Consider the following 16,794-nt stretch of genomic DNA (forward strand, 5'->3'; position numbering starts at 1 on the left):
TTGGTATTTATCAACATTTTTGCTTTTTTTTATTTAATTTATAAATCAAGTTAAAAATAATTTAAATTTAAATGAATTTACATTACTTTTTTGAGGTTTGGAATGGAGGGGGTTGAAGGATCTAGCAATGGTAAAAGGTGTGCATGGAGCAAAAAAGGATGAGAAACACTGCTGTATATTGTACAGAAAAATATAAGGGAGATGAAAAAGAAAATCGTTCTTTTAAAAAGAGTCGCTGAAAGAAAAAATTTGGGAATCCCTGGTATAAATCTTCGTAACTCACGCGGAGGGCATCGGGCTTCACAAATTTATTAGTCCCATTATCCTGGGAATAAATTGTTTCTCTCAGTATTATACTTGACCTTTTCTCATGTTCTGTCCGAACATTTTCATGCTGATGCCAGCTTTTTATGTTCATTCAATAAGAAAACACAGATATGGCACACTTAGCACGTTATACAAATTTATTTAAAGTGGAAGTATGCTTTTGTTTACCTTTTTATCTCTATAGTAGAATATTTCTTTAAACTGTACTTTTTTTTTGATTGCTCGATCGAATTCCCTCAATTCTTTGCCAGGATTTTGTTTGACTATTTATGCAAAGCACTGAAAGGTTACCTGACTGGTTGCTTTCATGGCAGTTTATATAAGATAAATTAGCTCTTATTGACCGCATATACGAGGAAACAGCGAAAATTTCAAAGCAGCCACGCTGTTTAGCAGATGAGGATAGAAGCTATAATGAATCGCCGGTGTTTTTACTGATTTACCCACTAGACCACTTGTGGGCTGTACTTTTCGACTGATTCCCTTCTAGCTCATGTAGATGTAAAGATATATTCTTATCGGAAAAGATCCACTGGAGACTTTTCCAGGTATGATCAGGCGAAGAAAATCTAATAGAAATAACAGATGACTTACGGATTAACGTCAGGAAGACATTACTTTCAGCTATCACTTGCGATTTTTTTGGATTTGATATAAAGTGAAAGAAGTAGCAGTGCCAGAAATTAAATTACAAACAGCATGTCGAATTATTATGCTAATATTTTATGTATGCTAATATTTATATACTAATAATTTATTAAATTTCTAATTATTATAATTTTTATTTTATTACGTTATTACACTAATATTTCATGAAAAAAGGATAGTAATAAATTAAGAAAATGGGGAAAAGATTATGGTAAAGTGGGATTTAATGAATATTATAAATTAGCATATTTTAATGAATACCAATACTTTGTAGTGTAATGAAAGTAGGAATAAGGACACCAAAGTAATAACAGTTTGATACTGTGTTTGCGAAAACTAGAAAAGTACATTTTTAAGTACGTGAAAACTAGAGAAATTTCAAGGAAATGTTTCTCTGGAAAAAGTTTGAATAAAATTTTGATTGATTATTGACAACATCTAGCAAATTTTGAAGAATTATTAAAATTAACTGAAATAATGTGCAGAAGAACAAATGTTGAATGATACTGAAGAAAAGAGAATCAGCGTCATTTGCATAAATTTGCAAAAAGTAGTTTCGAAAGTTTAGATAAAACCTTCTTCTCAAGCTACACGTGTAAAAATGATGAAGGAGAAGCTTGCGCTTAGGCGATAACAACAGACCAAAAAATTCGACAAGGTTCCAATTAAGGATACAACCAAAGCTATTGCCGCCATCTATTGACAAACTGAGAAAGTAACTACTGAAGTTATAGACGGTTTAGAAATGAAATCATTAACTAGAATTCAATTTATGAATGTGAAATACTCCTAGAAAACCTAATTCACCAACAGAAGATGTCTATTTGTATAATTTTGGCTGAAGAAAAACGAAAGTTGTAATTTCTTGACCAGCAGTGCTGTGCAATAGTGGATTAATAGGGTTGGCAACTAAGTAATTGCGGATTTTTTTTTGGAAAATCAAAGGCAATTTTTTCATGGAACTAAATAACTTTATTCTACAATGTATTCCCCATTTTGATCAATGAGCTTTTGCCATATTTCAGGCAGCATCATAATCCCACGTTCATAAAACTTCTGGTTTTTATTAGCAAAAAACTGAATCAGGTACGATTTGACATCATCATCATTATTGAAATTTTTACCATTCAAGGAGTTTTGTAAAGATCGAAACAAAAAGTAATCAGATGGTGCAAGGTCAGGACTATATGGTGGATGTGGCAAAACATCCCAACCAAGCTCCAATAATTTTTTCCGAGTGACCAAAGATGTGTGTGGCCTTGCATTGTCATGATGGAATACAACACCTTTTCGATTTGTTAATTCGGACCGCTTTTCTTCAACTGCATTGTTTAATTTCGTTAGTTGTTCAATGTAGACATCAGAATTGATCGTTCGGTTGGGTGGTAAGAGTTCAAAGTAAACAATTCCTTTGTAATCCCACCAAACTGATAACAAAAACTTCTTTTGATGAATATCAGCTTTTGCTGTTGTTTGAGTTGGTTCACCTGGCCTGCTCCACGATCTTTTCCGCTTGATATTGTTGTAAACAACCCATTTTTCATCGCCAGTTATCAGTCGTTTTAAAAATGGATCATTTTCATTACGTTTCTTGAGCAAATCGCAGATGTTAATGCGTCGCGTTAAATGCGTTTCTTTCAGTTCGTGAGGAACCCACGCATCGAGTTTTTGAATATAGCCAAGTTGTTTTAAGTTATTTTCAATGCATGTATGTGATACATGAAGCTTCTATGCAATCTCACGTGTTGTACTGTGACGATCCGAATCGATTATTGCAGCCCACCAGCGGCCGAGCGGTAAAGTCGCTGAACACTGGTAGTTTGGTCTGAGGTTCGAATCCCGCGAACGGCTGGCTGCATGGGTGTTTTCGAGGTTTTCCCCGCGTGTAACGTGTATACGAGCCAGTTTCCCTTAGAAAGTCCTCCACGAAGGCATCTCTCCCTTTAGGCAGATAGCGCTCGTGTGCTTTGCCATAATTAAATAATTCAATCCATCGATTATTGCTTTGATTAGGTCGTCATCAACTTCAACTGGACGACCAGAGCGTTTTTCATCTTTGAGTAAAAAATCACCAGAACGAAATTTGGCAAACCAATTTTGCCACTGCGTTCTTTTAAGGCTTCGTCACCATAAACAGCACGTAACATTTTATGAGCTTGCGATGCGTTTTCCCTTTGCGGAAATATGAAGTAAAATATGACGAAAATGTTCCTTTTGATTTTCCGTTTTTCAACGAATGCCAAACGAAAACTACGCAACCGATCAAAAATATTTTTTTACTTATTGACAGCTGAATTGCCAACTATGAAATAACAAAATGTGTTTTACATTTGTACTACGTCTGCAACCCTAAAAACTCAACTGAAGCCATCTATGAGTGAAATCCGAAATTACTTAATTGCCAACCCTATATGTATTTCCTTTTTCTTAACGTACGTCTTATGCTCTTTAGTGAGAAATTTTAAGGCCCTGGTAGGTTAGCAATATATATTAAATCTTAATGGCAAGAACTACTGTGTTTCTCAGGAGTTCATAACCGGAATGGGCTCTTTAAGTATAGAATTGAGAGAAACAAGTTACTTGAGAAGTATTAGAACAAGCTCTACAGTTTTGGCGTTCAAAATTGCACTGCAATTTATCTCAGTAACAGACAGAGATTAAAGAGAGACAGTCCTTTCTCTCGAATTCGTTTGATGGACTTATTGAATCAGGATATTGAGAGAAACTTCTTAAGAGCTATCTTTAACATTCTGGAGGGCTTGCCTGGTGTACATTTTGAATCTGAACTCGAGAATCATACTAACAAAAATCAAGACTTGCCTGAGTATCTACGTCAACTTGCTTTGGAGGTTATTGGCCAAAGTCTAGCAACTACTATTCAAACATATACTAATGGCAGTAAAGAGGATAGCAGCTACTGTGGTAGTGGAATCTCCATCAAGGTCCTTGACTACTGTCTTAAATTTAAGATTAAGAATCCAGATTTCTGCTCTGTTTTCAGATCTGAACTAATAGCTATTGATGCAGCACTCAATGCTATTAAATCTGTAACATCAACCAAAAATATATGGATTTTATAAGACAGTCATAATCCTATCCAGCACATGTGTGACTGGAATAAGGCTAGAGACAAAACCACTATTTCAATATTTAATACTCTTAAACAACTTTCTCAGTAGCGCGAAATCTACTTTCAATGGATCTCTTCTCATATTGGCCTTTTTCGCAATGAAATTGCAGATCTTTTCGCTAAGAAGAGCCTGTGATGTGTTGATTTCAAATTGTTCTTTGCCCATCTTTGAGGTCTGTTTCAAGATAGAAATCTCAAATCAGCTGCTATGGAAAATCCCTCCTATTCACCCCTGGTACAACAGGCAGGCTCCAGGTGGTGCCCTTGCCGTCAAGGCTGATAGAGTCATTTAGTACACCATTAGCAGGCTGGTAAGTGGACACATCGGGTGCCTCTCATTTGATCAGGGACAAGAAACGTTTCTGACGTGCACCAACTGCAACTCCGCCCAGGCCTCTCCCGATCACATATTGAACTGTGCAGGTCTTGGTAGGACTGACCTTTTTATCAGTTCTCCTCTTGTTTACGATTTTTTGAAGATTCTTGCGCTCGTGGACTTGGTCTACGCTGTGGCTTAATTACGGGGAATAAGACAACAACAACAGCAAACAGCTTGATTTCTTGCTCGAAATTTCTTAGGAAGTTTACCGATTTATTGTAATATTAAACTGCACTTATAAGTTCCAAGAAAAATATTTGTTATATAAAATTTGGAGTGACAAAATAAAAGCTATGACAATTACTTTAGGTATATAATATTTCTATAATGGAAAATTATTTTTCATTAGAAGTCATATATATATATATAAAGTAATAATTTACAGCTAAGAAAACACACATCGTTTAATGAAATTTGACTTAAGAAGAGAAAATTACTTTAAAATTTCTCCCAAATTACATCTAATCAAGTTAAATAAAAGAGGGAACACTAAAGAAAACGAAAGAACATCTGTTACAAAATAAAAGAAAAGATATAAATTCCTACTAATGTAATTTGTTCGAAGTACATTAGCATTTCCCATTTTCATGTATTCATGCAGAAAAAAAAGAGATTATTTGCATATTAAACTTATGCTTATTAAAGCTTTCGATATTGGGTTTTTTTCAATGTATTGTTCGTTTTTGTCTGGAAGAAGATCAGTTTCTTTTGTATATTGCAATATTTTAGGTAATAAATCCTAACAGAGTCGCTCTGTAACTTTCCTGCTTAAACTATCCAGAGTATGCCTACCTTTTAGTACTTTATGAAGAGTTACTTGTCACTATAGTGAATTTGCATTTTGACAACATTCAGTTTGCACACAAATACAAATGAAAAATTCAACAAAAGTCTATTTGTTCACTTTTGGTCTATTACAACCAAAGCAAAGTTGTACAACTGGAAAAAGTTGATGACTTCTCTACTATAACGTTAACAACTAGGCGATTTGTCTGTAGTATTTCAACTTTCGAATTCACCTTTCGGTACTTACTTATTACCCAAATGACTGTGAGATTTGCTACCATCGAAACATGAAATTTGGCGCAGGTCACTCCACAGCTGAGCTAATCGTTCCTGCGGAATCCAGAATCACACATCTGTCAAACTCTTACAACAAAACATACGTTAGTCCTCTGCACAGTTCTCCAGTAGCAAATAACCACTGCTGTGAAATATTTGAACAGCTCCGTTTTTGAGTTTGTAAAAAAGGCTTTAGTATATTTCTACTATTTCTTTAGGCCTCCGATTTCACCGAAAGCTCTGTCTAGAACTGTACAAATTTCTGCAGGTTTCTGATCTATTGTGTTTCGTAGGCATTATTCAATTATTTCATTCAATAGATGCTAATTCTCTCGACCAGTTGAAAAATGAATCCAAAGTGCAGATATAATCATTTTTTTAAACGCAAGGAAAAAATGCAGATAATTTATTTCTTTGTCCATAAAACAAAAAGTGGCTTATAGAGAATAAATCGGAGTTGTATCAAGCGCAGGTATTGTGTGTTGTGACGTCACGCTTATCCATAACTGGCTCTTAGCCGTGCTGCTTCGCGACAGTTTGTATTAGACTGGACAATACGATAGTATGTAGTCCAATCCACCTTTTTGAAACTATTAAGAGGGTTCCTTAATACATAATTGCCTTAAATAAAAATCAAGCTGCTTGTGGAAATGTCTCTTTCATTCTTGTACTTTATGCCCACCTTAATTGAAGGTTGGACAACTGTAACTGAGTTAAAAACTCTATAATATTGTGATAACATTAACCGAATTGTGGATTACAATAAGAGATGTATTTTCCCTGCTTTCGTATACATATCGAAAGTTCCATAACCATATCCTACGATAACATTAACTATCATATTAAGCGGTGTATGTTGTATGTTGTCCTGAGTCCAGTTTAGCTCTGAATTGCTACGTAAAATGACAGAATGAATAAATGCAAGAGCATAGTATCATTTCTATTGCTAAAATTAAATATTCATCAGGTTTACCTGATGAAATATTTAGCTCATATTCATCAGGTTTATAAATATTCATCACGTTTACTTGAGCAAAACTTTGATTGCTAAGAAGTTTTTTGTAGATAAATGGTTGACAGCCAAAAATGAAGAGATGCTTCTCGAAAAAATTACCTAAAACAGAAAGAAAATGGACTTGAAACTTGAATCCTGAAGATAATACAGTTTTAGAACAAAGCTGTCTGTTGTTGATAAGGGATCAATATATTTGATCTAATTAATTCTGCTCCTAAATAATATCAAGATATTAAAATTAATGTATGGACAAAGAACATGAGAAATTAATTTTGAAGATAGTAAATGCATGGAAATTTACTCTGTCTTCGCTACACACATTCGGCAAGAAGGAAAGTAACTCAAGCGATAATTTTTTACATTAACATAGTCTTGCGTTTCTACGGGTTCGTTGATTTGGAGTGACTGACAACAATACACGATAAGTATCAAAACACAATTTATTAGCCGGTATGGCTTAGAACAGTTCCAAAAACATGTTTACAGTCGTCGAAAACTACGAAACACGCTGAAACAATCAGCAACACAGCCTTCAGGCTATAAGCTGTAACGGTGAAGACAGCTTCACGGAAAGCACTAAAGTACTCTCGGAGCTCAACACATTCAAGATAAAACTCGACGATACACTGACGATACACTCGACGATGCACTTGACGACACACTGATGATAAACTCGATACACTACTACTCCAGGTACAGATAGGGTTTATGTAGCTTTTGACCTGCCTGCGAGAACATTACGGGGTAAACCGGTAAGAATTCGTTCTAGAATGTTACATATTGCCAATTTTGTCGCCAAATGGGCGAAGTTTTGCCAAATATGGCAACCCTGCCTTACCTTGGCATTTTCTAGCAACCATAAACCCGCTTTGCGGGGAAGCTATCTTACCGCAACTAGACTTTTCATAACAATAGTATAAATTCCACGGGAACTGTTTGTGAAAATTTCAAATATAATATTTAAAAAAAAATCGTTAGCTTTTCTTTCATTTCGTGAAAGTCAGCAGTAGAAAATTGAAATTCGAAATAATGCATTAATGCAATTAGTTCTTCAAAATTTAATGGTTTTTATACAAATCGCTTTAAAGTTTACGATTTATCGTATCAGTGTGAGATTATTCATGGTTCAAATGCTAAGCTTAAATTGCAAGTTAGCTATAAAAATATAGGTTGAAGAAAAGATGCCTTAAAAATCTAAATGTCATTGTTTAATTGATAAATCCATAAAAGCGAGGAAACAGCATTCATTGCCGCTTAATAAACTTCGAAAATGCAAATGATATAAATTTGTAACCACGAATGAAGTTTGCATTCATGTTTTAAATTGAAATTAAAAATCAAGAGTTCAATACACCAGTTTCAGCCTAAACAGCTTAAGATTTAATTCTATTAGCTTCCGTTGCTCATCTTAAAGATCTTATGATTTGGATAGCTATTTCTGCAATCTGGACAAACAAACCTCGGTTTGTAGAGTCAAAGTTTAAAATTAATTAAGAGGACTCTGTAAGAGAAAATTTTAAAACCCTTTCTGAGGCATAATCTATGATGTATTTGAGTGGAGATGCAGATTTCCATCAAAATTCGCCCTCATAGATTATTAAAATTCCTTATAAAGCAAATTTTAATTAATAAAGCTTCACCGGTAAATACCAGTTGTATAGGTAACGAAGCATCCGAAAAAGGAACTGAATAACAGAAAATTTCCTATTCGAAGATAAAATTATCGGAGAAGAGATGAGGATAATTCCTCTAAAGAACAAGCTCTAAACTCATGACCAAAGCGATGTAGACTAACAACACTGTGCCAAATTTGTTGTTTTTGTTGTTACTTATGCTCACTTGTTTGACGCAGTCAGCCCAAGTCCACGGAATTCCTCGTGGAAAAAAGCGCTAGAATACGCCTTCCGTTGGCAATATCCTCGAGCACCATTCAAGTGACAGTGCGATTTAGCTCAATTCTGCCCCAAATTTTGATGGAGAGCATCCCGGGGGAGACGGGTCCGAGGGTCTCTCACCCCTCTCTCGCCTTCCAAACCAAACGAGAGGGCTTTCGGCTTGCTGCATATTTATAGTTCCGCCATGCTATACCGGCACTACACATTTGCAATCATCTATGCCTTTTCCAGGATCCGAACAGGTTCCCTTTGCTGCAGTCAGCGACGCTAACCGCTATAACAACGCATCAGCGACGGTAACCACTATATAAGGACCAAATATAATCGACGAGTCAGCGACGCTAACCACTATATAAGGACCAAATATAGTCGTACCAAATATAGTAGTACGGAGATTTTCACTGTAAAATTGAACACATGCATTATATTTTGCATACTCTAATTTTATACTTATTTGATTTCAAATATAAACTTTAAAGGACTCTTCATTACCATAACTTTAAACGTAAAGAATAGAGGAATATTACGTTTGCATTTATGAGGTGAGCAAATTTTATATTATTACAGGAAGAACACATTCTTGATAAATTAACCTGAAATTTGTTACGAGTATTGTATTTCGGATTTTAGGTTCTAAGTTGTTTTTGTATTCTTATATTCTCATATTCTTACCTTACTTTGAGAATTCCGTTTTAATTTTCTGGATATGTGGACCTTTAACGAAATTACAACATTTAATGCTAGGCAAACGAATTTAGAATTTAGTTACTTATCAGTCATAGCATATAAATCAACTATTTTCATGTTGGATGCATATAGAGGTGCACACAATGATTAATTTAAGACTGTTATATTAAGAAATTAGTCTCATTTTTAACCTTCTCTGGGAGAGGATTTCAGATAGCCTAAAACGTATATACCAGTTGGTGAAATTTTTCGGCTAAGCGTTCACTTTTACAACTCTTTTGCTGAGGAAGAGAGAAAAAGATCCATTCTATAAAAGGTCTCATTTCAGGAAGAAAATTTATTAGCTTTGAGAAATACCACGAGTTTGATTCTTTCACAAAAAAGTTAGTGGAAGTGAAAAAGTGTAAAGTGTTAAACTTGTGAAACGTAAAATTTCCTGAAGTAAGTGGAGAGATTTAAGATAGCATTGTTGCATCAAATGCTATCTTAAATCAACTTTTAGTGAATTGCAGAAACAGGAAAAAAAGTGACAACTCGTTTTTACTCCGCATTTTTGTTTCAGAGTAAAAGTAAAAACGGAAGAAAGAAACTGGAATACCCCGTTAAAGTTTTTAGTTTTGAGTGAGCAGTAAAGTTCCGCTACAGTTTATTAGATGTTTTTTATTTAATGACAAATCACATTTGTGAGGACTTAACCAACCGACCAACATTTAGGTTGATATTAGAGGAAAATGGCGATCCGTTTTGCTGTTGCTGCAATGACAAACTTAACCACGGCATTTTGGTTCATTGAGTAATTCAAGGCTAAGTCTTTATGGCAAACAAGCTATTTGTTAGTGGAAACAGTTTAATAACTTTTCCTTGTATCTTCGCACTTCGAGATTCAAGTTAATTAAAACAAGTTTTGGAGTTCTCGTATGATTAATAATGATATATTTCCTTTAAATTATGGCATAAGTTTATATTTATTGTAGAATTAACTTTTCTGATAAGATGTATTTATGCCAAAATTATGTATTATTTGTTTTCGAATATAAGGTGTTTTGAAGAGATTCATACCATTTCATGTCTTATATTAGACTGCGATGTAAATTCAACCCATCGGTTAAGTGTTATTAAAATATTACTTTTTGGTAAATAGTGAAATAAATTAAAACAATGTCGTATGTGCCATTTTCAATGCTGAGCTATACTTTCATCTATCGGACACTGAATAGATTATTCTTTTGTGGAATTCCAATGTCTTCTCCAATGACTAATCCAAATGCATTTGATAAGAGATAAAATCTGGCAAATCATATCATTAAAGAAACTTCTGCAATCATTAAAGAAACTTCTGTAAACAGATAATAGATTGAAGACAAAAAATTCTTGGTTAAATGCACAAAATATTCCAGACAGTTTAAAACAATTTTTATCGAATTTCTACAGAAATACGTTGTCTGGCATTATCAAGGTAGAATACAACGCTATCTGTAATACAGTAAATTCAATCGTGGATTTGTACACTCATTTGAGGAAAAATGCGTTAAAACAGCATACACAGAGCATTATACAAGAGTTTTTTCCAAATTGTATAGGTAATATAAAAATTAATTACATTCAGCATTATACTTGTCATAGTGTCAGCATTATACTAGTCAATATTATACTTGTCAAAGTGGAATATTATATAATTTCAAAATAATTAATAATAAAACTAAAAAGTACACTTTTAGCAGAGCGTATCCTTTTTTTAGTTTTAACTAATTATTTATAATGACATCCGTCGGGTAAAAAATATTTATTTATTATGGTATAATCACATTGACATCACCTCGATATCTGAATTTCCTATTTTTATCGGAGCGTATGAACCATTACTGTGCTTACTTTTCTTCAAATTATATCATTAGTCTTTGCATCTAAAATACAGCAAACTCTGTGATTATGACAAACTCCCTAAGATGACCACTCCTGAAAGTGACCATTATTACTAAGAACATAAATAAACACTGTAAGTGCTGAATTTTATCGCTGTAAGAGACCACTTCCACAGACTGTGGTAGTCGTCATAGGAAAGAATATAATTTTCTTCATACATGGTCTCCTTCGGGAAACCCACGGCACGCCAATGAATACAACGTATTTCAATTTTAACCATAATTTTTCAGGTGCATATGTCACCATTACGTACTACGCATGGACGTCTGTTTTTTAATGCTTGTTATTTTACGTTGATATATTCCTTGAATGGATCTAATAAACTTATTGGAGGAGCTCTGAGATATTTGCTGTGCTGGAGACAGACAGCACTTAATCGGGTTCCAGCAATAAAATTAAAGACAAATCATATACATAGCCGTTAATATTAAACTATAATTTTACGTTACTTTATAAATGTTTGAGTTCATATGAAATTTGTATTAGAATACATACCCTACAATGAGATGCATTCCGATAATCTCAGAGATCACGTGATTTATGTATATAGCTAGCTAATGAAAACTAAGTCTAATGAAAACTAATGAAAACTAATGAAAACCAGGTCTTTCCTTCTATTCTTCGTCCCACCAGCGGCCGAACGGTGAAGTCGCTGAACACTGATAGTTCAGTCCAAGTTTCGAATCTCGCGACCGGCTGGCTACATGGTCGGTTTCGTGGTTTCCCCGTGCTTGATTGTTACCTTATTTGACTATAAATCAAGGGGAAATTTTTAAAAACGTAGAAAGCGTTTCCTTATTACTCAAGTTTTTAAAATTTCGTTATTAAGTGATTCATACCAAGTGCATATAGATATATAGATTTAAAATGCATGAACTAAATGCATTTAAAATGAACAGGGCTGCAATTTAAAGTATAAGTTTTCCGTACTGGAGATTTATGCCATAGGAAAGCTTCTTAGGTAAATTTAAATTGCTTAATTGCATTGATTTTAATTAGTCTGCTAGAAGTATCAGTGGTATCAGTGGCGCAACAGCCCTAGCGGGCCATAGCCCTCAGTGCCCCGATATCTGCTTTCCTGGCCGTATGTCCTGGACGTGGGACCGTGTCCTGGACAAGTGGTCAGCTTGTCGCAGGACCCCCAGTGTTTAGTCCCCAAGCAAACTGGCTACTCATTTTATCGACCCACTCAAAGGATCAAAGACTGAGTCAACCTAGTCCAGCCTAGATATCGTATCCTGGACATGTGGTGCCGCTGCGCAACGCGCTAGTCACTGCGCCACCACGGTTCTTTGCATTACATCCTGGGAAGACTTTACTGCGTAGTCAGTCACACTCGAAGGACGGATTGTAGACAGACGTGGTAGAATTCAATATAACTTTTATTGGTGGATACGAACTAATTATCAAAAACACATTATTCAGTTAGAAAGACGATACGCGAAGGACAGACTTGTAGACAGACGTGGCAGAATTAAATACAGCTTTTATTGGTGCATACTAACTAATTACCAAAAACATATTCAGTTAAAAAGATGACACTCCAAGAACAGAACTGTAGACAGACGTGGACGAATTGAATAAAACTTTTAATGGTGGATATGAATTAATTATCAAAAACACATTCTTCAGCTCACATGATCATAGACGCAACTAGCACCCCACAATTTTATATGGACTATCACTCTTTAGATAATGGCACAGTTAGTAGCACGAGAAAGTAAATGGAGCGAAGTAGATTTGTAAGGATCTCAAGTTTTACTAACGTTTATTTTATTTTAAATCTTTACTATCACTTCTTATTTTCTACTTCCGGCCAGAATTATAAGCGTTAATGTATTTATGCAAAGTTTGTCTGGCGAACGCCAAGTATTTAAGTTGTGGCTTTTTGCCAAGCGAGAGAGAGGAAGCAGTTAGTCGAAGCAGGCCGCTTTCCTTAGAAGTTTTACTCAGTTGCTGGTTGCCTTCCAGGCCAGAGGTTTAATCCTCTTGATAACTTTAAACGTATTGTAGTGTTCACAGTTCTCTGTACTACATACGGCTTCCTGTTAATATAAGGCCAATCTTCCACGTTTATTATTTCAAAGTTAAGAGTTTATTTTTATTTTTATATTTTTACGTTTAGACCACAAGTAGTGGGTCTTTGTATTCCGAAGTACGGAAGTTATTGTAAATAGAGAAAAATAAAGGGTTTTGTATACCCTTCTTGTGTATCCTGTCTACTTCCCACAGTTTTTGAACATAGCTTTAGAACATAGCGTAGTTTTTCCCACAGTTTAGAACATAGCTGTTCCGAGTCAGGTCCTTGCATGTTCCCGAAGAAAGTAAGACGGAACATTGAACCTGATAGTGGCGCCCAACGAAGAAGAATAACCATGGCCGAGTTTCAAGAAGAACCTGTGCTGCCTGCAGAAGCGGCTCAGAATCCAGAAATGCCAGCTGCCGCCCTGGAAGGATTTGGTTACATCGTCCAGACCATGCGGGCTTCGATGAAACCAGAAGCAACATTTAATGGAAACTCACCGGTAACCAGTTTTTTGGAAAAACTGGATGACCACTTCATGCTCTACCCCGTGCACGAATTTCAAAAAGTTACCTTAGCTACCAGCGCTTTGAGGGGCCAAGCGCTTAACTGGTTCAAATGTATAGGCAGAAGTCTCTTGGGTCAAGCAAGAAGTCCCACCTATACTTACGAGAATTTCAAGACTGCCCTAGTAAAAGCCTTCCCTGTTGTAAGGGATCCTGCGAAATTAGAAACGGAACTTTAGAGTATATATCAGAAAAGAATCGAAAATCTCTCAAGCTTTATTTTAAGAAAAATTCACGTCTTCAAACTCTTGTATGGAAACCGTCCGGATGCTGAGATAATTCAAGTGATTTTGCCGAGGTTACTGTCCCAAGTGCAAGACTTTATTGAATTAAGAAATCCGAATACACTGGAAAAGTTATTTGAGCTAGCAATCCAGTTTGAAAGTAGAAGAACGGCAGACATTGAAAGAAGACGCCAATATCAACAGCGAAACAAATTTGGTGCGCCAAGACTACAGCAAACTCAAGCACACGGCTAGGGAAGCAAAGCGAATTAGTGGGCAAGGAAACCCGAGCATTCAAAAAACAGCCGGCGAACGTCGACAGTTCAATAGCAATCCAGGAAAAAAGTCTCAAGGCCAGTGGAAAAAGAAGGAAAGCACGGAAATGAAAAATAATTTAAACTAAAACGGATTTCTGCTGACGGGAGGGTGCGGAAATCCGAAGGCCACGAAAACCCCTCTTCCTTCAAGTTAAATACAGTAATGGTAAAAAATTTGACTCTTCCGAAGACTGAAGTGTTGGTGAATAATATCCCAGCCACCGCACTCCTGGATACAGGCGCGCAGTGTTCCTGTGTGGTAGAAGATTTTTTTAGGAAGTATTTTCGGAAATACCGCATATATAATTCGGATAATACGTCAGTGTTAGCGGCGAAAGGAGAAAAAATGTAAGTGTATAGGTAAATTACCGCTGTATGTCCGTATCAAGGACGAACAAGTAAAGGTGATGTTTTTCATAGTAAAGAATCTGCAAGCACATATTATTTTAGGAATAGATTTTCTTTCAGAGGCACAAGCAACGCTGGATTTTAACGAAGTGTACCTTAAGCTGACGATGAAACCAGTTCGTGCAGAAAAGGCTGAACCGCCGATGTTAAATCTTGACCACCTGCCTAATGACGAGCAAGGAAGAATCCGACAAGTGGTAAGTGAATTTGCTTCGTTATTTAGTGATATTCCAGGATTTACTCAGGTTACTAACCATAGTATAGACACCGAAGATTCAATGCCAGTTCGCCACAAAGCATACCGGTATGATAAGAATAAGGAAAAAATTATAGAATGGCATATCACCGATATGCTACGTAAAAAGATCATAACGTCCATCTCAAGTAGTTATGCTAGCCCAGTGGTTTTATGTAAGAAAAATAATGACTATCCATTGACACATCCAAAAAGGTGGCGATTCGCGATTGACTACCGTAAATTAAACTCCATAACTAAATATCCGGTATATCCGTTACCTATTATTGAAGAAATTCTAAGGAACATAACATCCACCAAATATATGACGACTTAACGACTGGTTATTTTCAAATAGGGGTGAGGCCTGAGGACGTGCCTAAGACTGCTTTTATAACCAAGTCTGGCACTTATGCATTTTTGCGTATGCCGTTTGGCCTTTCAGGGGCGCCGGCAACATTTCAGCGATGTATGGACATTGTGTTAAGACCTGTTCTTGGAAAGTCCACATTTATCTATTTAGACGATATCATTATTACTAGTGATAATCTCGACCAACATGTACAGGATTTAAGACAGGTGTTTTCTTTATTAAATGAGGCCGGTCTAAAAGTTAATGTCGAAAAGTGCAAATTTGCAGCCCCTGAATTAAAATATTTAGGTTACAAGATATCTCAGAAAGGAATAGAGACAGACGAATCAAAAATAATCGCTGTACAAAAGTATCCGACGCCAAACACGGCGAAGAAGCTCTCTTCTTTTCTAGGACTTTGTTCATATTATAGGTCCTTTATAAAAAATTTTGCAGCCATTGCTGAACCATTGTTAAAATTAAAAAGGAAAAAGGCAAGATTCTCGTGGACGGCCGAAGCCAATAGTGCTTTCGAAAAATTAAAACAAGCATTAACGCAAGCCCCTGTGTTGAAATTTCCTGAAAAGGATGAGAATTTAGAAATTTCAGCGGATGCTTCGGATTATGCGGTAGGAGCGGTACTTTCGCAAAATCAGCAGCCCGTGGCATTTTTTAGCCGAACTTTAAATCAAACACAAAGAAACTATTCCGCGACCGAGAGAGAGGCACTTGCAGTTCTGTTAGCAGTGCAAAAGTTCCGAGTCTATTTTGGAAAGGCGCCAATAACAGTGTACTCTGATCATGCGGCGGTAACTAGATTGTACTCAGGGAAAAACTTATCCCCAAGGTTAATAAGATGGGCACTCAAGCTACAAGAATATAATCTGGTAATCAAGCATACCCCCGGAAAGGAAAATATCGTAGCAGATGCCCTATCCAGAATTAAAATAGATGAAGAAGGTAATACTGTAAAGGTGGCAATGCTCACAGCATGTACAATAAATTCCCGAGAAACTGTAATAACCGAACTGGGTAAGGATCCTGAGTTTGGAAGCATTTATGAGTATTTAAAGGATCCTGAAAATTTTAGCCACCAAGATATTGTGGCGATAAGAAATAGGGCGGCCCATTACGAACTAATAGATGGTCTATTATTCTATACAAAAACTACGAATTCCAACAAAGAATTTCGACCTGTTATCCCAGCTAGTCTTAGATTAAATATCCTGCAGGAGCTCCATGACAGCCCTTTAGCTTCTCATGCTGGTATTCGAAAAACTATCCAACGCGTACGCGAGGCAGTCTATTTTCCTGAACTGCAAAAGTTAACAAGGGCGTATGTCCAGTCCTGGCCAACATGTCAAGCAGTTAATTATATTAATTTCCGCCCGGCCGGGTTTCTAAATAGTATTAAATCCGAATTTCCAAATGAAATAATTGGCATCGATTTATTGGGCCCTTTCCCAAAAAGTCAGTTAAATAAAAGTCGCTATCTCCTTGTTATGGTTGATCATTTTAGTAAGTGGACCGAAATTGTTCCCTTAAAACGAGCCTCCGCGAAATTAGTTACTGATTCTATTTTAAATAAATATATTTTAAAATA

Source organism: Stegodyphus dumicola, chromosome 3 (genome assembly GCF_044657685.1).
Source record: "Stegodyphus dumicola isolate Sdum_Otavi_A_Nest chromosome 3, ASM4465768v1".
In the NCBI taxonomy this organism is placed as follows: Eukaryota; Metazoa; Arthropoda; class Arachnida; order Araneae; family Eresidae; genus Stegodyphus; species Stegodyphus dumicola.